This window comes from Pongo abelii, chromosome 5 (genome assembly GCF_028885655.2).
Source record: "Pongo abelii isolate AG06213 chromosome 5, NHGRI_mPonAbe1-v2.0_pri, whole genome shotgun sequence".
Lineage (NCBI taxonomy): Eukaryota > Metazoa > Chordata > Mammalia > Primates > Hominidae > Pongo > Pongo abelii.
In genome coordinates this window covers 11,417,209-11,443,899 of record NC_071990.2, presented here as the reverse complement: position 1 = coordinate 11,443,899, position 26,691 = coordinate 11,417,209, and the positions used below count along the sequence as shown (strand labels likewise).

The window sequence follows — 26,691 nt, the reverse complement described above, 5'->3', positions numbered from 1 at the left end:
TTGTAAGTATTTTACATATTTCTAATTGCTATTGTAAGTGGATTTTTAAAAATTTTTCAATTGTTTGCTGCTAGTACATAAAAGGATGATTGTGGAGTATTGGACATGTATCCTGTAATATTGTTAAATTTGCTTATTAGTTCTAGTGGTTGCTTATATGTTCCTTAGAATTTTCTACATCAACAAACATTATATTCTTTATTTCATTTTCTTGCCCTATTTCATAGGCTAGGACTTCTATTACAACATTAAGAGGGTACATCTTTGCCCTGAGTCCAATCTTGAAGGGAATATGGTTAGTCTTTCACCACTAAGCATTATATTAACTATAAGAATTTCATAAATATCCTTTATCAGGTCAAGGAAATTTCCATCTTTTCTTAGTTTACTTAGAGATTTTTAGGGTTTTATGTATGTATTTATTTAGATTTAGAAGATACAAGTTCAGTTTTGTTACATAAATACATTGCATAGTGCGGAAGTCTGGGCTTTTAGTGTACCTGTCATCCAAATGGTGAACATTGTACCCAATAGGTAATCTTTCAACCCTATCCTCCTCCCACCCTCCCACTTTTAGAGTCTCCAGCGTCTATTATTCCACTCTGTATGTTCATGTGTACCCATTGTTTAGTTCCCTCTTACAAGTGAGAACATGCAGTATTTGACTTTCTGTTTCTGAGTTATTTCACTTAGGACAATGGCCTCTAGTTCAATCCTTGTTGAGCAAAAGACATAATTTCATTCTTTTCTATGGCTGAGAAGTAATATATATATATATAAAATATGATATTCTCTTTGTCAACTCATCCATTGATAAATACTTAGGTTGATAACATAACTTTACTATTGTGAATAGTACTGTGATAAACATATGAGTGCAGTTGTCTTTTTAGTATAATGATTTATTTTCCTTTGGGTAGATACTTAGTAGTGGGATTGCTGGATCAAATGGTAGTTCTATTTTTAGTTCTTTAAGAAATCTCCATACTGTTTTCCATAGAGGTTGTACTAATTTACATTCCCACCAACAGTATATAAGTGTTCCCTTTCTGCTGTATCCTCATCAACACTTGTTGGATTTTTGGCTTTTTAATCATGGCCATTCTGGCTAGTGTAAGATGATATCTCACTGTGGTTTTAATTTGCATTTCTCTGATGATTAGTGATGTTGTACTTTTTTAAAATATGTTTCTGGGTCACTTGTACGTCTTCCTTTGAACTTGTTAAGATGTAAACCCAACAAATGAATGTAAACAACCAGATGTGGAACATCTTTGGATTACTTTCTATGCAAACTCTAATTCTGCCTTTATGGCCACATAAAAAAGAAGAAATCTACATTGAAATCTTGGTTTGGTGAGTTCACAGTTTCTGCTGCTGGTTGGTAATTTCCTTCCATATTTCTAACAATACACTAAAACACCCATTAGTCAATGGTCAATCCTGTGCTTTATTGTAATATTTTATAAAATATATTCCTTCTCCTCACACCTCCTTAACATTTACTTTTTAAAAGAACTGGTAACTTAATAATACCTGGTAATTAGATTCATGACATTATGCTCAAAATTACTTTACTAAAATATCCCTAGCTTGCCAACAACAGAAATGGAATGTTCTTTTAATGCTATATTCTGAAAGGAAAAGTCTTCAAAGAAAGAAAGTTCAAATAGTGGCCACTCAACAGCAGATTTTTAGTGTTTAATATATTCAGTGAAAGGTACGTGGGTAAATGTTCAGTGATTAAGTGGCCAAAATACAACTCACAGCTTTTCCTCTAAATATCAGATACAAAAAGAAAAACTATTAGGCATTTTCAGTGGTTTTTAGGTACTTGTAGGAAGTTCTGGCTTTATGTATAGCTTTTTTATATATGTGTCTACTGTTAAATTAAGATCCTATTTTATATCAACATTTATGTTAAGCAGTGTAAAGTTACTTGACCTCTGGTCTGTTGAAGTGCTTCTTAGTTATGGTTTGAGATGCTTTCATCCAATTTCATAGCTTTCATTCTCAAACTTCATCAAAAGGAAGAATACACAGGACCTTCAGTAACATGTAGACAGTAAGAAAAAAAAACTTTAAGTGAGATAAATAGGGAGTTTTATACGTGGTGGGTGGAAGCTCTTTGTCTTTTTTTCTGTGTTTTGGCCTTAACCTCCAACAATGAAGGTTGGCAGAGAATGTATCAGGATTGAATAAGTCAGCTGAGTACACATTGGCATGGTGTTCAGTGTAAGCTGTTCTATGACTGAGGCCACCAGTGAACTGCTTTTGACTGTTTAAGAACATTTAGGAACTGTGAGGTACTGTTCTAAGAAAATGTCTTTAAGGTCCTGAATAATGTGCCTCATTGTTGGAGCACTATTTCTTTATAGTAATTCTCTGTGGTTAATTTAGATTCTAGATTACCTTGCTGAGCCTTGAGGAATTTCCCAGAATGTTTCATTTCAGCATCAAGTATGGTTGTCAACCCTGCGGCTTCCTCAAATGAAAATTTACAATAAATGTAAATATCTTCAATCTCTTTCTGTAATGCAATGCTGCAGTCAAGCTGCCTATTGCAAAGAAGACATCGGAGGTGTGGCCCTGGAGATTTTTTCCAAATGGTCTTTCTGAAAATAGGATACTTTTATGAACAACGATTTATAATTAAATCAAAACGTTAATGCACTACAGAGAACAAAAGCTCAACCAGCTATAAAGGTATTCCATCTAACATTTGTGTCAACCTTTATATCATCTAAACACAAAACAATTGCTGGCAAAACATTTCAAAAGCATCATGCATGCCTGTACATTGTGAATAGCAGATTTCCTTCAGTTCATTTGCCTTTTCTTTGTTGTTCTGAAAGAGGACAGACATTATATTATTGAGCTCTAAAGCACTTGTGATCAACAGAAAAAAAGAACATCTTTAATTGCTCCCAAAGCAATAGATGATCCTCCCACAACAGAAAACTGATTTCGACTTCTACATATTTAAGGCAGGGGAAGAGCAAGGTGTGTAGATATGTTGGGATTATTTCTCTAAAGTTCTAGTTACCATGATTGCCATTTTGAAAGAAAGTCTACTAGACATAATCTAAGCCAGGTCACACCAGAATTCCTTGTTCATTTCCCACTTTTCAGTTATTGTAGTGTGACATTTCACAGCCAAACTTCCTGCATCAGCTTCAGAAGGGAGAAATCCCACATCCTTCTCTCTGGCCCTGAGATTCATCAGTGAGCCTCACCAATACCAGTGATTGCTTTTTCTCAGCTATGTCCTCCATATTAGCGACAGTAGGAAAGAAGTGAATCACTCACTTCCCCGTTTCTTCCCAGTGCAGCTCTTGTAGATCTCAAGCACCTGTTTCTGTTGCGTCTTCAAACTGAATAATGTGTTTCAAAGAACTTTCTCATAACTGCCTCACCAGAAAGTACCCTGCACTCCAGCAGTGCTTAAACATTAAAAGGAGAAAAGAAACTCTTTGAGATTTGGTCAGCCTCATTTTCATCCAAAGGTGTATTTTGTACAAACCAAACTTCAAATAAAAATGTTAAGTAATTTTTGTTTTTATTCTCTTCACAATTTTGGGGTGAAATGCCTTCATTTTGTTCTTCACTTTCTTCTTCTGCATTGGAGTTCTGCGTATTGCCGTTGTTTATTGGTTTGTATCTGTTCAGAAGTTTCATCATTTTTTCCATTTGTGTCCTGATTTAATTATCACTCAATTATCTTATTTATTTTCAATGTCCACCATGTGGATTGTTCAGATGACCAGTAAAATCAACCATTGCTGGCATAGCATAATTGCAAAGAACTCTCCTATAAGTACTAGTTTTATAAATCACAGAGTTCTCAAAGTGTTTGACAATAATGTTTACTCAGCCAATCAGGTGTTTTATCTTGTAAGTTAATTTTTCTACATTTCTTCACCCACCTCAGGCTTCTTTCAACGTCTTGTAGTAACCTGAAGGCCAGATTGGGCTTCATTTTCTTCCATGTGCAGTTGGGAACTGCATACAAGTTTGATGTTGTAGCCCTACCAGCCAGCTAGCCCGCACTCCCTATCTGCAAACTCAGGCCCTCCTGCCTTCCTGTTAGTGATGGGGAAAGAAAATCAACTTAACATGACCAGTGTTTTCATTTTCTTTATTTGAAATGTCTGTGTCAAGTTTAGTATCAGGATCATGCTGACCTCATAAAATACACTAGGATGTGTTTCTTCCTCCAGGGTTTCTGAAAGCATTTGTGTAACATTGTTATTTTTTTCTTACCTAAATGTTTAACAGAGTTCAGAGGGAAGATTTTGATAACAAATTCAATTTCTTATATATATATAGGACTAGTTAAGAATTTTTATTTCATCTTGTGTCAGTTTAGTAAGTTGTATTGTTCAGAAAATATGTCCATTCCTTCTAAGTTGTTGAATTTATTAGCATACACTTGTTCATATTTGTTGGATCTGTAACATATTCACATACTTATTCCTGATATTGGTGATTTCTCTTTTTTCTGGATGTCTATGTATAGTTTATAAATTTTAATGTCATTTCCCCTAGAAAAACCCCAAAATGTTTTATACCTATTAATTTCCTCTATCATTTGTCTGTTTTCTGTTTCATATGTTCCTCCTCTTATAATATCTTTATTGTTTCCTTCCTTCTACTTTCTTTGTTTTTTGTTGTTATTGTTGTTGTCTTGAGACAGAGTCTCACTCTGTAGCCCAGGCTGGAGTGCAGTGGCAAGATCTCAGCTCACTGCAACCTCTACCCCTTGGGTTCAAGAGATTCTTCTGCCTCAGCCTCCCAAGTAGCTGAGACTACAGGCATGTGCCACTACGCCCAGCTAATTTTTGTATTTTTAGTAGAGACGGGGTTTCACCATATTGGCCAGACTGGTCTCAAACTCCTGACCTGAAGTGATCCTCCCACCTCGGCTTCCCAAAGTGCTGGTATTAGAGGCATAAGCCATCACACCCTGTCCCTCTACTTACTTTGGATTTACTTTTCTTTCTCTGGATCTTACTGTGGAAACAAATGTCATTCATTGTATACCTTTCTTCTTTCCTATCCTAAGCATTTAAAAGGTATAAATTTCTCTTTCAGCACTACTTTAGCTGTATTCCACAAATTTTGATATATTTTCATTATTATTCAGTTTGAAATAGTTTCTAATACGTCTTATGACTTTTTTCTTTGACCCATGGATTATAGACAATATGTTTTTAAATTTCCAGATATGTGAATTTTATCCTCCTTTGACATCTTACTGTTTTTGGTTTCTAATTTAATTCCACTGTGGTCCAAAAACATTGGCTGCATTATTTTAATCCTTTAAAATGTGCTGAGACTTGTTTCATGGCCCAGCATTTCGTTTATCTTGGTAAACTTTACATGTTACTTGAAGATAATGTTTATTCTGCAATTGTTGGGTGTAGTGTTCTATAAATGTCAATCAGGTAAAGGAGATTGAAGGCATTATTCAGCTCTTTTATCTATTTGTTCTGCCAATCACTGTTATTAAATGTTAAAATCTCAAACTATATTACATAAGCAGAATAGGCATAAAAAGTCTCCAACTATCATTGTGGAGTTGTCTCTTTCTCCCTTTAATTATGTTACTCTTTCATGTCATGTATCTTAAACCTGTTTTATTAGGCCCATATACATGTATAATTATTGTGTCTTTATGCAGATTTATCCTTTTATTATTACAGTATGTCTGTTTTTACTTTTTGTCTTGTAGCATCTATTACATCTGATATTAATATAGCCAATCCAGCTCTCTTAGGCTTACAGTTTGCATAATAAATCTTTTCCTGTCATTTGCTTTCAACATATCTGTATTTTTATATTTAAAGTTCATCTCTTATGGAGAAACTATGTTGAATCTTACTCATTTATCTCCTTTGAGAATTTATGAATTATAATTGGAGCATTTAGTTCATTTCCATTTAATTAAATTATTGATAGAGTTGAATTTAGACCAACAGTTTTACTACTATTTTCTGTTGGTCCTGCCTGCTTTTTGTTTTTAAATTCTCTGTTACCACCGTCTCAATTGTTTTTGTTCAATTCAATTTTTTTGAGAATTATGTTTTAATGAAGGTTGACTTTTTAGTTATATAACTTTGTATTGTTTCAAGTGGTTGCTCTAGGGGTCACAGTTTACATCCTTGATTTTTCACAGCCTACTTAGATTTAATATTGGACCACTTCGTGTAAAGCAGAATCTTTCTGAAAATAGAGATTCATTTACTTCTTCTGTTTTGGTTGTCATATGTACTTCATCTAAAAATGTTATCAATCCCACAATACAATGTGGGGTTTAAAGCAAATATAGATTTTTCTTTAGTCATGTTTATTTATAACAAATTAGGAGAAAGGGACAATCTTAATATTTAGCCACATATATATCATTTGGGGCACTGCATTGTTTTCTAAAGACTGAGTGTCCACCTGGCATTAATTCCTTTTGCCTGAAGAACTTCCTTTGTGTTTCTAGCCAGGTGCTGTGGCCCACGCCTGTAATCCCAGCACTTTGTGAGGCCGAGGTGGGTGGATCACGGGGTCAAGAGATCCGAGACCATCCTAGCCAACATGGTGAAACCCCGTCTGTACTAAAAATACAAATGTTAGCTGGATGTGGTGGCTCACACCTGTGGTCCCAGGTATTCAGGAGGCTGAGGCAGGAGAATCGCTTGAACCCAGGGGGCAGAGGTTGCAATGAGCTGAGATTGCACCACTGTACTCCAGCCTGGCAATAGAGCAAGACTCTGTCTCAAAAAAAAAAAAAAAAAAAAAAAAACAAAAAAAAAACTTCCCTTGTGTTTCTTGTACTGTAGGTCTGCTAATAAAAATTATCTTAGTTTTCATTTATCTGAAAATCTTTATTTTGCCTTCATCCTCAAACGATTTTTTTTGCATTTAGTTGACTTTTTTCCTCCTTTCACCATTTTAGAAATGTCATTCCACTGTCTCCTTGTGTCCATTGTTTCTGACAAGAAATTATTGTTATTTCATATCATTCCACATTATGGAATGTGTTAATCTGTGGTTAATCTGTTGGTGTTTTCAAGAGATTCTCTTTAACCATGGTTTGAGAAGTTTGATTCTAATATGCATACATGTGGTTTTCTTTGTATTTTTCCTGCTTGGGCTTCACTGGGTTTGTTATAGTTATATCTGTAAATGTATGCCTTTCATCAAACTTGGGAAATTTTTTCCAATTATTTTCTCAAATATTTTTGCTCTCTCTCCTCTTTTGAGACTACAACTACACATATGTTAGACCTTTCCACATTGTTTCCATAGATCACTGAGACTACTTTTTTCTAACCTTTTCTCTTGTTTTTTTTTATGTTAGGTACTTTCTATTGCTCTATCTTCAAATTTATTGACTTTCTCATTTTAATCTACTGTTAAAGTTATCTTGCAAATTTTAAATACAGGTTTTAAAAAAAATTTCTGGATTTTCATTTGTTTCTCTTTTGTAGTTTTGATTCCTCTGCTAAAATTTTCTCTCCTTTCATTCATTGTGAGCATGTTTTTCTCTAAATCCTTGGAATGGTTATAATAGTTGTTTTAAAATCCCTATGTGCTAATTCCAACCTCTGGGTCATCTCAGAGTCAGTCTTCACTTATTTGTCTTTTGTCTTGTGATCACATTTCTCTGTTTCTTCATAAATCTAGTAATTGTGGATCACATGAATATTATGAATGATGTGTTGTAGGGACACTGGAATCTGTTATGTCCCTTTGAGGAATTTGTTTTCTTTGTTTTTGTTTTTAAGCAGGCAATTAATTTAACTTTAATTTAAACTCCAATCCTGTTTTTTGTGGAGTGGAGCAGCTGAAAACTCAATTCAGTTATTTTAGACTCATAAGGCCTATTTGGAGTTATACCTATGCATATGTAGTACAGGGATCAGCCAGAGATTTTATCCAGGTTCATATATAGAATCCCCCTTGCCCCACCCCACCCATGGCTTTTTACCTTTTGTGGGTTTCTCCCTCACTCTCCAGCTGCCATGGCCTCCAAAATCTGTCCTGTGGTTCTCCAAGCCAATAAGACTGGATTTCTACTGGAGTTTTACCCACCAAGAAAGCTGCAACTAGGGCCTACCCTCCAGCAAAATGTTGTATCAAAACAGGAAAACTACATGGCCATTTCCTTCTTTCAAGTATAAGTTTACCTCCAATTTCTTTCACGTCTTCTAGAGTGCCTTTAGATTAATCCAATTCTATTTTATATTTTGTATGGAGCTTATTTTTGTTACCTGAGAGTGGGTTGACCCGATAGAAATTACTTCTCCATTTCATTTTGGAAACTTATTTGCATTAAGTTTTTATTCACCAAGAAATCAGTGTTTATTAGTTTTCACAGTACCTCTATGTAATAGTTCCCTGGTGCTTATGATAAGTAGATTTTTCTCTATTCTACCACTGTAAAATATTTATTCATTCATTCACTCATTCTCCATATATTTTTTGAGGATCTGCTATGTTCTAGGCATTGGATAAAAGTGAGTAAGATATGGTATTTGCCCTCACTGAGCTCAGAGTCAAGTGCTACACTGTGCATTATGGTAGCTGCTAGCCATGTGTAGCTATTTTAAAATTATTTTTACATTAAGTAAAAATAAATAAAATTAAGAAGTTAGTTCCTCTGTTGACAGACAGGTATTACGTTAATACCACTAGCCACATTTCAAATGCTCAATATATAGCCACATGTAGCTATTGACTACCATAGTAGACAGCACATATATAGAACATTTCTATCATCCCAAAAGTTCAGATGTACTGTGTTAGTGTAGGAGAACAGAGAAATATGAAAATTTATCACTAAAATATAGTATGATAACAAAAATAGAGTTATATACAAGGTACGGCAGCTGAACAGAAGTGATACTATTTAATTGATATTACAAAGATCCAAAGGAGAGATAATATGTAAGCTGAATTTTTAATGATTAGAAAGATTTAATCAGTCATCCTAGGAAATATAAACATGTCAATAAGCATTGAAGACTTAAATCAGATTACAAAACTATTTTTTAAAAGCCCTGACTCTCATATTTCTATTTTAGGCATCTGAATAAATGGTAATATTCACTGTTTGGGGATCATAAATGGAGCACATTTAAGAGAAAAGTAATAAGTTTGTATGGGGCCATTTTGAATTTGGCACGCCTGTTGGACACTTAAGGAAGCTGGATGTATAGTTGTTGAGACTGGAGAAAGGTGGTTTGAGTTGGAAATGCAGATTTGATGGCATAATATATTTTAGGTGGTTGTTAAATTTGATAGCATGTTTGAGATGTCCTAGAGGATGTAGAGTAAGAAACAAAAGGAACTAGCACATCGTGATGATTTAATATATGTCAGACATTCTGTTAGGCACTTTACATGTATTTGGGAAGAAATGCAATTACAATTACAATTGTATTTTGGTATGAGAGACCTGGATTTGAATTCTTGCTATACTACTTTACTGTGTGTGACCTTGAGCAATACACTTAATTTCTCTAAACTCCAGTTTTCTCATCTTTCAAAAAGGGTAATAATAAGGCCTACCTCATTTGGTTGTGTGAGAATTAAATACAAAATGTGGAGTGTCTAGCATATGGTAAGTCCCCAATACATATAATTCACTCTATTTTTATTATTAATATTATTATTATTAATGACATTATTTAGCCTTCATAACAACCTTATGAAGTAGCTTTATTGTCTTCCTTTAGCTGAAAGTATTATGACTTGACTAAGGTTTCAAGTTGGCAGTTGGATGATCCAGAGACAGAATCCAGGTTTAAATTAATTGAAATTTAAAATTTCTCTCCAGGGCTCTTTTTATAAAACTACTCTGTGGTAGTTTCTTACAGACATTTGAAACAAGTATTTGATGAAATTGTATATATAAGAATATAATATTCTTCATTGTTGTTATTTAAAGGAAAACAGAACATCTCCAGACACAACTCCAAAACAACCGTGTAATCATATTTCAGTATATGTAACCTCTCTCTTTGCCAAGATAGTTAGTGCTATAAAAGTAATACCTTTCAACAGATTTGATTACCCTCTGCTTTTAGACAACTGAAAATAATAATCTTAGATGTCAGAATATCAACCAAGAACTACAAAAATGTTCTTCTCCGTTAAGTTTTGGACAGATAACCTATACTTACTTTGAAATATCTTGCTAAGACTGAAGTCTTAATATATAAATATAGTGGAAATAATTTGTGCCAGCCACCAATTTCAAAGGCTAGTTGATAAGTGATTAGAGCAGCTTTATGTCTCTGTAAAGAGTTATAGGAACCTAATGATTTATTAGCATTTCAACTGCTGCCTTCTTTTTCCTTTCATGCTCTGACAATTCTTGTCGTAACACCCTTAGCTGGTGATTTAGTAGAATCTCCCTTAGCTGATGATTTAGTAGTAAGCAGATCTTAGATTTAAAATTACACAGCTCCCCTATTTAAAGCTGCAGGGTATTTGTTCCAATGGAACTTTACTTATGTAGCAAACATTCATTGGTACCTTGTTGTATACCACTTGTCCAAAAGTGGAAACCCCAAACTGAAAAGGTATAGTCCCTTTCTTTAATGAATTAATATTCTAGTGAACATAGTGGACTTCTCTACAGAGAAATCATTGCAATAAGTTTCGTAATAAAGGGATGTTAAAGTTGCATGTGGAGCTTATCCAAAGCAGTCTTCAAACAAGAGGTCAAATTTGTAATATTATAAGTATGTAAATTTGTAATATTATAAGTATATAAGTATGTAATATTATAATTATGTAAATTTTTAAAGGCCATTAAATTGAACACTTATGATTTATGCACTTCAGTTATGTAAATTTTATCTTTAAAAATATGAAGAGATATTGAACGTTAGCAGGTTTGCTTTTCACAAGGGTATGGGCTGGCAATTCAGAAACATTCTCTGTATTCTAGACTTAATAAAATGCATTTATTATAGTAATATTTTATAATTTTATATACAGTATATATATAATATATATAACATATCTATGATAATAAGAGGATGAGAGTCAGGTTTCCCACTGTTGAGAAGGGAAATGCATGTGGACACGGGTAAAAGGCAATGTACTCTGTAATGTTTGATTGCAATTGGAAATATCCGTGTAAACTTATGGTTTTTAATAGTAAAACTTTAATCTTAATTTTTATTTTTTTAACTTTGGTTTTAGGTTTGGGGTACAGGTGCAGGTTTTTATATAGGTAAATTGCATGTCAGGGGGGTTAGGTGTACAGATTATTTCGCCACCCAGGTAATAAACATAGTACCTGATAGGTGGTTTTTTTATCCTCACCCTTCTCCCTCCCTCCACCCTCAAGTAGGCCCCAATGTCTGTTGTTCCCTTCTTTGTTTTCATATGTACTCAATGTTTAGCTCCCACTTAAAAGCGAGAATATGCAGTATTTGTTTTCTGATCTTGTGTTAGCTTATGTAGTATAATGGCCTCCAGCTCCATCCATATTGCTGTAAAGGACATGTTCTTGTTTTTTTGTGTCTGTGTAGTATTCCATGGTGTATATGTATCATATTTTCTTTATCCAGTCTACTGTTGATAGGCATTTAGGTTGATTCCATGTCTTTGCTATTGTGAATAGTGCTGCAGTGAACATACATGTGCATGTGTCTTTATGGTAGCATCATTTATATTCCTTTGGGTATATATCTAATAATGGGATTACTGAGTTGAATGGTAGTTCTGCTTTGAGTTATTTGAGAAATTGCCAAACTGCTTTCCATATGGCTGACCTAATTCACCTTCCCACCAGCAGTGTATAAACATTCCCTTTTCTCCACAGCCTCACCAGCATCTGTTATTTTTTGACTTTTTATTAATAGCCATTCTGACTGGTGTGAGATGGTATCTCATCCTGGTTTTGATTTACCTTTCTGTAATGACTAGTTATGTTGAACATTTTTTCATATGCTTGTTGACTACATGTATATCTTCTGAGAGTGTCTATTCTGTCCTTTGCCCACTTTTTAATGGGATTTGTTTTTTGCTTGTTGATTTGTTTAAGTTCCTTATAGATTCTGGATATTAGACCTCTGTTGTATGCATAGTTTACAAATACTTTCTCCCATTCTGTAGGTTGTCTGTTTGCTCTGTTGATAGTTTCTTTTGCTGTGCAGAAGCTCTTTAGTTTAATTAGGTCCCATGTGTCCATTTTTTATTTTGTCACACTTGCTTTTGGTGTCTTTGTCATGAAATCTTTGCCAGGTTCTATGTCCACCATGGTAGTTGCCAGATTATCTTCCAGGGTTTTTATAGTTTGGGGTTTTACATTTAAGTCTTTAATCCATCCTGAGTTAATTTTTATATATGGGGTAAGGAAGGAGTCCAGTTTCAATCTTCTGCATATGGCTAGCCAGTTATCCCAGCACCATTTGTTGAATAGGGAGTTCTTTCTCTATTGTTTTTGTCAACTTTATCAAAGATCAGATGGTTGTAGGTCCGTAGCATTATTTCTGGACTCTCAATTCTGTTCTGTTTGTCTATGTGTCTGTTTTTGTACCAGTACCATGCTGTTTTGGTTACTGTAGCCTTGTAGTATAGTTTGAAGTCAGGTAACTTGATGCCTCCAGCTTTGTTCTTTTTGCTTAGGATTGCCATGGCTATTTGAGCTCTTTTTTGGTTCCATATGAAATTTAAAATAGTTGTTTCTAGTTCTGTGAAGAATATCATTGGTAATTTGATAAAAATAGCATTGAATCTATAAATTGCTTTGGGCAGTATAGCCATTTTAACAATATTGATTCTTCCTATCCATGATTATGGAATGTTTTTCCATTTGTTTGTGTCATTTCTGATTTCTTAGAGCAGTGTTTTGTAGTTCTAATTGTAGAGATCTCTCACCTCCCTGGCTAACTGTATTGCTAGGCATTTTATTTTACTTTTTTGTGGCTATTGTGAATAGAACTGTGTTTTTGATTTGGCTTTCAGCTTGGATATTATTGGTGTATAGGAAAACTGGAAAGAAAACATAACATCTACCATAACAAGAAAGCTCCAGATAAACAATACAATTATAACACTTCTTTCCATCAGAGAACTAAGGTTGCAGCACAACCAAGAAGCCTGAAATTTAAAGAAAGGCCGTTATTAGGATGCAAGCACTGTCATACCTGAGTCAAAGCATGAGATGAAGAGAAGTTAGATGCCATACAAACAGAATAAAAAAGAAAAAAATTGATCAGATGAAATATTTGAAAAAATAAAAATAATGGAAACATCAAAATACATAGCCAAGAAATGCATGGGACCTCATGCAGCATATGTGAGGAAAAAAATCTAACTAGACAAATAAAATTCAAACTGCTGGAAACCAAAAGTCAAAAGAAAATCTTAAGGGCAACCCAAATAAGAATTATAGTAGATGTCTCATTAGAATTTATGCAACCCAGAAGACAAGAGTGACATCTTTAAAGCATTGAAAGAAAAAAAAACTAGCATCTCAGAATTCTATATTTTTTTATCCATTGCTTGAATTGGCAAGAATTCTATATCTTTTAAAATAAAGTCAAATAAATATTGTTTTGAACAAGTGAAAGATGAAAGAATTAACTATCAGCAGATCTGTGCAAGATGAAAAATTAAATAAGTACTTTAGCAGGAGGAATAAGATCCTAGAAACTTAGTTGTACACAAAGAAATGAAGATTATAGAAATGCTGAAAAGGAAGATAAATATCAAAGACATTTTTAAGTTGATAATTGCCCTGAAAGATAATTGAATGACTAAAGCAAAAGTAGTAGCCATGTAGTGTATGTTGGTAGAATATTTACATCTAAAATTTATGAAAATTTTAGCACAAAGGTTGGGAAAGAGGACTTAGGAGTATAGAGTTGTGAGGGTGAGATCCTTAAACTACATGTGAAACACAATAGTTTCAAGGTAGATTGTGAATAATTAAAGGTATATATTAGCAGACCTATGGCAACCATTAAAAAGTTATAAAAGATATGTTTTTTTGTTTGTTTTTGTTTTTGAGACAGAGTCTTGCTCTGTCACCAGGCTGGAGTGCAGTGGCACAGTCTCAGCTCACTGCAACCTCCGCCTCCCAGGTTCAAGTAATTCTCCTGCTTCAGCCTCCCGAGTAGCTGGGACTACAGGCACCCACCACCATGCCCGGCTAATTTTTGTATTTTTAGTAGAGATGGGGTTTCACCATGTTAGCCAGAATGGTCTCGATCTCCTGACCTCATGATCCACCCGCCTCGGCCTCCCAAAATGCTGGGATTATAGGTGTGAGCCACCGTGCCCGGCCCCCAAAATATATGTTTTTTAAAAAGCGATAGTGAGTATAAAATGGAATCATAAAAATACTCCATTAATTCAGAACAGAAGGAAAAAGAGGGAAAAAAGGAACAAAGACTAAATAGAATACATATAAAACAAATAGCAAGATGGCAGATTTAAATCTAACCAATGTCAATAATTACATTAAATTTCCCATTAAAATGCAGAAAGCATCAGACTGATTTTTGAAAAGCAACACCAATACTTATCTGGTAAATGAGATTCCATGACTATGAACGTGGTTTACCCAGTGCAAGGCTTGTCCATTGCACGTTGGATGTGCTGACCCCTGTGATTTCCCCACATGTGGAAAACCTCACTATGGAATTTGTGCTTGTTGGAAACTTTCTAACTGCTTTTCCCTGAAATAAAAAATAAAAAGAGCATAGTACTCTCTTACATGCTGTCTACAAAACAAACCCATTGTACATATAAAGGCAAAATATGTTACCAGTGATAAAGAAGGACCTTAAATAATAATAAAGGAGTAGGTTTAAAACAAGATATAAGAAGAGGTAAAAAGCATAAATGTGTGTGCAATTAACAACAGAGCTTCAAAATACATGAAGCAAAAACTGCTGCAGCTAAAAGAAGTAGACAAATTAATCATTAAGACATCTATACTCCTCTTTCAGTAATCAAGAAGACAAGTAAAGGGAAAATCAGTAAGGATATAGAAGGCAAGAACAATATTATTAACTGATTTGACCTAATCAACATTTATAGAACATCCAACCCAATAACAGTAGAATATACATTATTTTCAAGTGCACACGGAGCATTCACCAAAGAAAGACCATATTCCCGGCCATAAAACAAACCTCAATAAATTTAAATAGAATTACATGCAAAGTATCTTCTGTGATTTAAACTAGGAATTAAACTAGAAATCTATAACAGAAAGATACCTGAAAAAATTACCAAGGATTTTGAATTTAAGCTACACAATTTTCAATAACAAGTGAGTCATAGAAAAGATCAAAACAGAAATTGGAGCTGGCCGCGGTGGCTCACGCCTGTAATCCCAGCACTTTGCTAGGCTTATGGCGGGCAGATCACCTGAGGTAAGGAGTTCAAGACCAGCCTGGCCAACATGGTGAAACCCCGTCTCTACTAAAAATACAAAAATTAGCCGGCTGTGGTGGCACATGCCTATAATCCCAGCTACTTGGGAGGCTGAGGCAGGAGAATCATTTGAACCATTTGAACCCCAGAGGCAGAGATTGCAGTGAGCCAAGATTGTGCCATTGCACTCCAGCCTGAGGGACAAAGCGAGACTTCGTCTCAAAAAAAACAAAATAAAGGAAAATATTTTAAATTTAATTAAAATGAAAAGCAACATATTAATATTTGTGAGATTGGCTAAAACAGTGCTTAGAAGGAAATCTATAGCATTAGACAACTATATTGGAAAAGAAAAAAACTGTCATTTCAAAAACTTCAATTTCTACCTTAAATAAAACTCATAGTAAGTAAAAGAAAGGAAATAATAAACATAGGAAGATAAATCAATAAAATAGAAAATGGAAAAACAATAGAGAAAATCAATGAAAACGAAGCTGTTTTTTTTTTTGAGAACAACAAAAAAGATAAACTTTTAGCCAGAGTGATTAGAATAAAAAGAGGAGAACAAATTGCAAACAAATATCAGAAATAAAAGAAGAATGTCATTACTGACCCCAAAGACATTAAAAGGATAATCAGCAGGTATTACAAACAACTTTATGCAAATGCATTCAATAACTTAGATGAAATAGACATGTTTCCTTTCTAAGTATACCAACACATGCTGAAATAGACATATTTCTTAGAAGAGTCAAATTATCAAGTTTTCTTCAAGAAGAAATAGATAATCTAGACCTATATCTAGTAAATAAATTGAATTTGTAATACAAATCATTTTATGAATAAAACTCAAGGTCCAAATGCATCACCTATGAATTCTACCCAATTAAGGAAGAAATAATACAAATTCTACACAAACTCTTCCAGAAAATAGAAGAGAGGGGAATTCTACCCAATTAAGGAAGAAATAATACAAATTCTACACAAACTCTTCCAGAAAATAGAAGAGAAGGAAATATTTATCTGTCCTTTATCAAGCTAGCTTTATTCTAATAACAAATTAGGTAAACATAAGAAAAAAAATACATATCCCTCATGAACATAACTTCATAATTCTAAAAAACATTTTTTTTTTTTCTGAGATGGAGTCTCGCTCTGTCTCCCAGGCTGGAGTGCAGTGACGTGATCTCGGCTCACCGCAACCTCTGCCTCCCAGGTTCAAGCGCTTCTCCTGCCTCAGCCTCCTGAGTAGCTGGGATTACAGGCATGCACCACCACACCCGACTAATTTTTGTACTTTTAGTAGAGATGAGGTTTTGCCATGTTGGTCAGGCTGGTCTTAAACTCCTGACCTCAGGTGATCCACCCACTTCGGCCTCCCAAAGTGCTGGGATTACAGGCATGAGCCACTGTGCCAGGCCATCAGTTCTAAAAAACTTTTTAAAAAATCATCCTTTAGTATGTGAAACAGATAATATATGATGTCCAAGGGTGGTTTATCCTAGAAATAGAAGGTTGTTTCAACTTTAGAAACAACCATGTAATTCAAGCAGACTAAAGAGAAAAAATATATTATTATCTCAATAGCTGATAAAAAAGCATTTGGCAAAATTTAATATTCATGCATGATTTTAAAAAGATAAAATGCTCAGCAGTCTAAGAATAGAAGGAAATTTTCACAATTAGATATAGTGTGTCTACAGCAAACCTAAAGCTATCATACTTAATAGTCACATGTTTAAAGCTTTCTTCCTAAAATTTAAAAAAAGCAAGATATTTCCCCTTACCACTCCTAACCAGTATTGTACTAGAGCTCTTAGCTAGTGAAATAAGGCAAGAAAAAGAAATAAAATGACATACGGATTGGGAAGAAAAAAATAAAACTGCTTCAACTTGCAAATGACATTGACTATACAGAAAAATCCCATAGAATCTGTAAGAAATGTTATAAAAAATTTAATTTGGTTTAGCAAAATTTCAGGATAGAGGTCAATATACAAAAATCAATTATATTTCTATATACTGGCAATGAGTAATTAGAAAATGAAATTTTAAAACCAGTATCATCTACAATAGCATCAAAAGCTAAAATATATAGCTATAAATCCAATAAAATATGTGCAAAATATGTTGAAAACTAAACAACACTGACATAAAAAATGAAAGAATATCTGCTGCTGTGAATTTGGTCACCTGGTTCCAATTCCATGTCTTCCTCTTTACTTACTATGTGAATTTGAGCAGTTTCTTTAGTTACATTGTACTCCTCTTGCTCATTTGTAAAATGAGACTGATAATAATAACTACATAATGAGGTAATGTTACAATATGTGTCTAATAGAGCACCTGGCATATCATGAATGCTCAATAAATGTTATCTCTCTTTATTTTTATTAAAATGACAGTGTGTATAAAGTCAGTATTTTACTGATTTTGCCCAGTGTTGTTTCCACCAGGGTGGTTCTTTTAAAATAATTATATATGTCATGCTTTTGCATATGTGGCAGTCACAAAAACGCACCATGTTGGTCTGCTGCTTCAGAAGCATGACTGACTTACCGCCCAACTGCTGTCCTTTGTGACGCACCACCACCTTTATGCTAAATCCATGCTTCCTGCCAGCTCCCCCGAGCCAATGACTCAGTGCAAATGCCTGAGTTTCCCTGGCGGAAGCTAGAGGAAAGCATAAAGAGGTGAGATGTGCTAGAATGGATATGTTATGTGAAACGTGGACACTAACCAGAGGAGTATGTCCCACAGGAAGGCCCATTCGCCAAAACATCAGGCCTCATCTGTGTTCAGTGGTTGCTGTCACAGAGCTAGGTAATTAATATTCATGAGGATAGTAAGGCCTCAGAATGAGAGACCAAGTGGCCAAGCTTAACCACTAGAAACCCAGAGTCCACAATTACTGTAACGACTGGGAAGATCAGAGGCATCAAAGGGGCTTGACCTTCAAGGAGGTGGAGGGATGGATACTAGAAGCATGGCATTCCCACAGGCAAAATAGATAAGGGCCAACAAGGCTGATGCTTAACATCTACAACGAGAAAAGGCAAGAAAGGAGGAGCAAGAGGCTGACAGCAATTGCCCCAGTAAAAAGTCAGGATACTTTCCTCAATTCTAGGAACTGAGCCAATTTTCAGGTCCAAAATCCATTGACTAAAAAGACATCCAGGTCCCTAAGAATAAGTACCCTGCAACACTGCAACAAGTTTATATCGAGATGACTTGTCCCATCCTTCCCCAAAGGGACCCACGACCATTTGCTTGGGTGACTGTATGCCAGGGAAAGGGAAGGTCTAGACTATTGCACACAAGTTCCGAGTTGACCTTGACACCTGGACCCCTTGTTGAAGTGGGGGCTTGTAAGAGTCAAGTAATGAATGGAGTCCTAGCTGGGTCTGGCACAGAGTGGGCCCACAGAACCTGTGGACTCACCCAGGAAGCATTTCTACATTTCCATGTATCACTGGAATGAATGTACTTGGCAGTTGGAGTAAACCCTATATTTGTTCCTTGGTCAGTGAGGAAGTGGTATCATAGTGGGAGAGGCCAAATGGAAACTCTGAAACTGTCCCCCAGGCAAGATGGTAAATACAAAATAGGGATTGGTCGTCTCTCTCATATCTCTTTTTAATTGCTAGTCTCCCCTAGCAGGAAGTGGATGGACTCTGAAGAATGACAACAGATGAGTACAGTTTCAATCACATGGTGGTCGACTGCGGCTGCTGTGCCAGAGGTGGGATCACAGCTAGAGCACATTAAACAGGCTGCAGGCCCGTGGCATGTGGTTGTCGATTTGGTGAATGTGCCTTTTCTATCCATATTAGAAAAAAAGTTCAGGAACAATTCACATTCACGTGGGACAGACTCCAATATTCATTTATTGCTTTGCCTCAGGGCTATCTTAACTCAGCCCTTTGCCATAATAGTCTAAAATAATCTAGATCACCTGAACCCAGTGAACATCAAACTCATCGATTCCATCAATGACATCATGTTCATTGGCCAGAAGAAGCAAGAGGTGGCTAGTATGCTGGAGGTCTTGGTAAAACACTCATGCTCCAGAGATGAAAAGATGAATGAGGATTTAAGGAATCCAGTGGTTAAGTTCATGCTGGAATATCCCCTCCAAAGCAAACGATAAATTGCTGCATCTTATATCTCATACCTCAAAAAAGGAGTGCCTGGTAGGCCTCTTTGGGTTCTGAAGGCAACTCATGCCACACTTAAGACTGCAGTTCCAGGCCAGGCGCGGTGGCTCACGCCTGTAATCCCAGCACTTTGGGAAGCCGAGGTGGGCGGATCACGAGGTCAGGAGATTGAGACCATGCTGGCTAACACGGTGAAACCCCGTCTCTACTAAAAATACAAAAAAAATTAGCCGGGCGCGGTGGCAGGCGCCTGTAGTCCCAGCTACTCGGGAGGCTGAGGCAGGAGAATGGCGTGAACCCGGGAGGCGGAGCTTGCAGTGAGCCAAGATAGCGCCACTGCAGTCCCGCCTGGGCGAAAGAGCCAGACTCCGTCTCAAAAAAACAAAAAGACTGCAGTTCCAGCTTACAAATTGGGCAACATGATTGTTGGCAGCTTTGAGTTGTGCCTGAAGCACAAGAAGGCTAGAGATGCAGATCTGTCACCTGTGAAAGGGGATGGAGAAGGAGTGTTAGTTAGGAAGAGTGTCAAACTGCAGTGCTGCCCTGCAAAAGTCTCAGCCAGCCCAACAGAGAGCTCCAAAGCAAAGGCTGCCTGTTGGAGAAGTTCCATGATGAACAGAAAGGGCCAGGCCCTGGCACGCCCACTGTGCTCATTAGCTGTTAAAGGTCTGCCTAGGAAAAGCATGGCCTCAGCTCAACTGCTGTGGCTAAGCAACCAGAGGCACTGCAACCAAAGCTATCACCTAACTGCACCCTCACGGCTAATCTGCAAATTCTTTCTTGAACGGAGATCATAATAGCTCCATATCCCCATATTGGAGAGAATTCTCACTCTGCATTCTGCCAAGAAGCTGGTGTGTGTGTGTTTGTGTGTGTGTGTGTATGCACACATGTGACAAAGGTTTATTTAACTCATCAATGAGGGAACAAGCAGGATGAAGAAGGCGAAGAAAAATTACTATATATAGTCAAGGAACAAAAAGAATGCTGGAATAAGATTGCAAGTTAAATTGAAACTGGTAAATTATAAAACAACAAAACTATAATTTGTAGGATTTATATTTTCTATTGGACAGAAATGAATTGCAACATAATGATCTTCCACAAGTTAACATTAACTTTACAAGAGTCTCACCTTCATCAATAGCAAATAATCAAAAGTAACTTTCTTCCTGTAAAACTTCCCAACTGGGGGAACATTTGCCCTCTCCCCACCCCAGAGATATCCGACAATGTCTGGAGACATTTGTGATTATCACAACTAAAGGGATGAAGGTGTGCTACTGGTATCTGGTGGGCGGGGGCCAGGGAGTCTGCTAAATGACCTATTATGCCCTTAACAGCCCCCATGGCAAAGAATTACCCAGACCAAAATTTCAATAGTGCCAAGACTGAGAATCGTGTACAGATGACACTTTTGATGGCTTATTAGGCAATGCTCTAGTATGACACTGAAAGGGCATAAGAAGAAGATCTTTAATGTTTCCTTCTGCTTTCACTTAAATGTAAAATTGGGATAATGATAGAAGCAACTTCATTTAGGGTGAAGAATGATTAAATAAAACAATTGCAGTTGATTGTATTTTTACAAAGATGATGCACAAATATATATCCCATCCCACATGCTCTTCTTCTGACGTGACACTGACATTCCCGTATTGAGGGGTGGAGGCTATGTTCCCTTCCCTTGAACCTGGGTAGACGTTTGCAACTACCTCTATCAACAGAACACAGCAGAAGTGACATTTCCTGACCACTGAGGCTGGATCATAAAAAGCAACACAGCTTCCTCCTGGCTCTCTTTCTGGGGACACCACCTTGGATGTTCTGAGCCAACATGAAACAAGTCTGGCTATGCTTGAGAAACCCTAGAGAGGGACTACATAGAGACAGAAAGAGGCTTCCACCCCAGCCTGTCCAGTCTTATCAGCTCAGACATCAGACACGGGAGCGAATGAGGCTTTACAATAACCCCAAGTACTGTCTGATTGCAATCTCATGTGAAAGAAGCCTCCAGGCAGAACCACCCGACAGAGCTGCTTCTGAATTCCTGGCCCACAGACACTGTGGGAGATAATAAATTTGTTGTTTTAAGCTTCTATATTTTAAGATGATTTGTTCCATAGCAATAGACACTAAAACAACCATACAAACATAGTCCTTAGCACCTGCATGGAAAGTGAGTTAACTGGTCACTCTTTTGGGGTAGTTTTAGTATTTTTAAGTAGTATTTATGTAGTATTTTTACTGTTTCCGTGCGCTAGAGGGCACACTGTCCATTGACAGCCCTCATACATGAAGGTGTAATTTTCTAATCAAAGCACCGGGTGGAGCCAGCCCCTAATTTTTCACTGTCCCTTTCAGAAGGTGAACTTGACAAAATGGAAAAAAGGCTTCAGAATCAAAATGCTAGCATGTTTAGGGAGATGTGTTAGAGAATGCTCAGTATTCTAAATTCTCAAATTCTAAAACACAAGAAAGCTTATTTTGATGAATAACTCATCCCTAGGCAGGGTGTGCACACAAAAAACAAGAAAATCCTTTTTTTCTTTGTTAAATGCAACAGAGAAGGTTATGTTTTCTTTAAACCCTGAAAAGGAGAAGAGATCTGCCAGCCTATGATTTCTAAACAATACTGTACTTAATTTTTGCCATTATCTAGACACATAGCTAATGCAAGTCTCTGTTTGCTGTTTGCTTCTGACAGTAAGACAATATTTCTGAATACTGATTTATGGGACTCAGATAACATCTGTACCACCATTTTAGCTTAAACATTTTTAGGTTTACATGTTTTCTAGTCCTTTATTTTGTATACATGAATTTAATGCTCTAGTGGCTGTGAAAATGGGCCATGATTTCTATTGCAGGAAATCTGGGAACCAAATCCCTTAAAATGAATTGGGTGAACCAAATACATTGTATCTCCCTCCTGTCTGAGAAATTCAGAGCAGACTCTACCCATCATCATTCACTGTAACCTGAGCAGGTTGGCAACCCATCCTTATTATGATGATCTGCCAGTGCCTATGTAACTCCTGAAGGCTGATGCCTCTACCCTGAGATGGCTCAAGGATGGTTAGGGCAATAGAGCAGTGGTTTTGAGAATAAAGATGGTTTTGTGATCCGCTTATCTGATTAGAGGTTTATACTATAAAGTCAAGGCTTCATAGCCTGGTAGGGGATAAATCAAATGGCGGAAAGGATGGAGGCAGCTTGAACTCTGAAGAGCTTATTCTCTGAGGGTATCCTACAACTTTGACTCCACCCAACCCCTAGCTGACCTGTCATCTTGCTGATTAATCACAAGAACTGAGGGAGAAAGTAAGGCGTGATCAGCTCAAACCCCTATCTGTCTTATGCTGGGACTAACACAAAACAAAGCCAAACACAATTATATGGTAAGTCAGTAGAATCATGTTCCTACGTAATGTGTGTCTGTCAGGGATGAGACTGACTTCCACGCTTAACTTACGGCCCTGTCTCATTACTTTGTGCTCACAGAATGCATATGTAACGTATTTTTCTCTCACACACTAGTACTGGCAAAGGCTGTCTTCTTTGGCTTAACCACAAATTGTGGAGCATGAGAGCCGCAGAACATCTCCAATCTCTCCCAGCTAGTTTTGGAAATTCCCGGGGACAATTGTGCACATGATCTCAAGAAGTTCCCCTGGATCCTCAAAACAGCCCTGTGAGTCCACAGTAGCAAAGGTGACAAGCCTGCTGCAACTCTAGAGGGTACTTGGCTGGGTCCCATGGTCACTGATACTGACAGCAGGATTTTCAGGTCACTACTAAGCACTTCCCACAAATGGCCATGACCTCATTCCATGCACTTGGTAGCCTGTCAGTGCAGTGGCTAGAGTGTGATGAGGTAGGCAGGGAGGCAGCCTCTGTCCCTGTGACTATTATCCTCCATTGCTAGGCTGTCTTCTCGGGGCTCATCTCCTTAGGGTCCTTTATCACATCTATGAGGGACTGGTCAGGCATACAGCAGTATGAGCAGCCATTCGTCCCACCCAGCCTCTCCAAAAATGATGACAAACCATGTTTTGTGGCCCAGATCTGTACACTCTACCTGGGGATGACTTCTTCCTCATAAGTCATTCACTCCTCAGGCAAATAACATACCATGGTAAGCCCACCCTATTGCCCTTGCACCTCAGATGCACCCACATTAGTAGGCTCAGCCCATGCTAGTTCCCAAACTGACCTTGGATTGCTCAAGCAACTTTAAACCCAAACCTACAAAGCTGGTGTGTAGCTCACAGTTTGAAGACTACGTAAATTACATCCTGAAATGTCTCTACTAAACATGTGACTGGACACATCTGAATTTACAATGGGCACACGGCATCTTGGCATCTTGGTTTCATAGGTGAAAGACTCTGAATAAGTACCTTTTCGGCAATAGTTCAATCTGAAGTAGATTAAGGCAAGATTTAGAATCTTTAAGCAGGGTAGTACTTTTTTCAAACGGGCATGTTTCCGAGGGATGGAGTCACTGGATGGAGTTTTCCAGCATGGCAGCCCTTCTCTGGTGGAGGCAGCTTGCTGAGATCAGGAGGGATGTTCAAAGCAGAAGCCGGCTCCAAGGTTCCGCTCCTTTTTATAAGAAATTAGCATAGTTCACACCCTCCCCCTCTACATGCCAATGTTAGAGTGATCTCATAGGCAGGCCAACTCCACCCCTTTCTGTACCTCTAGACTTCCATTCAACTCATAGAGCTATGCCCTCTTCCTGTACTTTTGCCAAACCAGGCCTTGCAAAATTTTTCCATCACTCATGGGTGCTAATGAACTGGATCAGAAATTGACCACCTGGATACAGAGAGTTTACTCAAGGATACCGGAGTCATCTTTTCCTTGCCTGGCCCCTTTGCTCACATTAGTTCTCTCATCTCTTTAAAACAGTAACCAAACTGGCCGGGCACGGTGGCTCACGCCTGTAATCCCAGCATTTTGGGAGGCCGAGGCCGGTGGATCACCTGATGTCAGGAGTTCAAGACCAGCCTGGTCAATATGGTGAAACCCCGTCTCTACTAATACAAAAATTAGCCAGGTGTGGTGGCATGCGCCTGTAGTCTGAGCTACTCGGGAGGCTGAGCAGAAGAACCACTTGCACCTGGGAGGCAGAGGCTGCAGTGAGCCGAGACTGTGCCATTGCACTCCAGCCTGGGCAACAGAGCGAGACTCCATCTCAAAAAAAAAAAAAAACAAAAAACAGTAACCAAACTTTGCTTCACTGTGGTTTGGTAAAGTGGAGCAGGTGTCTACCAGTTTTTCATGCAACCTGCCCAAATGGCCCTTTCAAACTCTAATGGTGTGAGAAGCTCAGCTCTGGTAGGGGAGTATACATTTGGTATTTCTCCCCTGTTGCTTACAAGTTCAAATGCTCTGTGCACTGACAGCAGCAGGAGAAGGAAAAGCTAAACATGGTGGTGTTTACTAGAGGGATCTGTCCTCTGTAGTTGTAATTAAGAGGTTTGCTAGACCATATGGGACTGCTGACCAAGTACTAAAGCAGCTATGTCAAACACAACACCAGTGGTTTTATTTACAGCCAGGAAACCAGTGTGTTTCATGTGCTATCCCAACAGGGACCATCTCCACATCTTTAAAGAACAATGTACCAATAAAAGAAGTAGAACGAAGGATTGTAGCCTCCCTGGCCCCCCGGAGCCTCTCTGCCTTTTGGTGACAGAAGCATTTTAATCATCACCATCTGTAGAAAATGTTCTCTTCCTGGTTGCCTAACCCGGAGATCCAGCAGTTGGAATTCCAGATAGGAATTCTATAGTGTGGGATGGAGAAGTATTTGGAGATGATGTGGTCGCAGTTATCTCTCAAGTTATTCTGGAGAGGCCATTTTCACTCTTCCTATACTTTGTGTTGCCCCATTCCCAGTTTTACTTCACAATGTTTTGAGACATGTCTATGAGGCCCCAATCCTACACATAATCTCTCTCTACACTGCCTTTCTCTCCCTAAACCTGTGGCTGCAGCTCCCCACGCCAGTAGGCTCAGCCCACACTAGTTCCCAAACCAACCTGGGATTGCGTAAGCAACTTTAAACCTAAACCTACAAATCTAGTGTGAAACTCAGAGTTTGATGACTGTGCAATGACCCAATTCCTGGCTGCCATGTTACATCCTGAACGCTTACTACAGATTTAATTGGGATGGGATATCCCCGAGGTATCCATCAAGATCCTGCATCTATAATAGTAGTTGCTCTCCATGGGGAATTTCTGATAAAAGCAATCCTCTAATCCTGACAATAGAGACTTTCACCACCTTTGTCTTAAAGATGAGGATGCAGGAGCCTGAAAGAGGCTATGTAATTTCCCCAAGTCAGTTTCAAGCTGGGACTGGAAGATGAGTATTCTAAAAATTATACACTGTGGGCTGTGATTCAGCCTCGAGGGACTCTACTTGCAACCACTGTCTGGTCCTCCAGTTTGAAACTTGTTCTGAGCTTCCTCCTCTACCTAAGTCTCCAACCAGGTTCCTCCTTGAAAACTGAGTTAGCTTGGTGACCAGGACCCTGTACCCCAGGTTCATCTCACCTGGCTTTCTATCGTTCACCAGAATTTCTTACTGCAATGTTCCCCTTCTCTTAGGACACATGACTGCTTAACACAGGCTTTTAATGTGTGGCTCCTTGTCTGTGAGAGCTGGGAGCAAAGTAGACCAAGGGCATGAGGAAGGCGATATTGTAGCAGCCTTGCTATCAGGGTCAACATGGTGCAGGCAGGCAGTCGGTCCTCTGCAGCCCTGGAGGGCTGCAATGCGTACCCTTAAAGACTCTCAGCACACACGTGTGCACACACCACACACACAACCCAATACACATCACATACACACACTCCACACACACACTCACACAAACAAACATACCACACACACAACCCAATACACATCACGTACACACACTCCACACACCCACACACACACAAACATACCACACACACCACACACACAACCCGATACACATCACATACACACTCCACACACACACACTCACACAAACATACCACACACACCACACACACAACCCGATACACATCACACACACTCCACACACATACACTCACACAAACATACCACACACAGCACACACACAACC

General features: G+C 37.7%; 1 long non-coding RNA gene and 1 pseudogene across 2 annotated transcripts in view; one reads left to right on the top strand and one right to left on the bottom strand.

The window, feature by feature from the left end:
• LOC129059878 (uncharacterized) overlaps positions 1-26,691 on the bottom strand; it is a 117,465-nt gene that overhangs the window by 17,026 nt on the left and 73,748 nt on the right. Inside the window, exons 2-3 of one of the 2 annotated variants that reach the window (XR_008525990.2) lie at positions 2,413-2,615; positions 1,945-2,046 (exon numbers count right to left, since the gene is read on the bottom strand). This is a non-coding gene — a long non-coding RNA (uncharacterized LOC129059878). Of the gene's footprint in view, positions 1-1,944; positions 2,047-2,412; positions 2,696-26,691 lie in introns of those variants that run through there. The other variant, XR_010140575.1, reaches the window with a different exon arrangement.
• On the top strand, positions 14,539-14,689 carry LOC112134106 (U1 spliceosomal RNA; annotated as a pseudogene).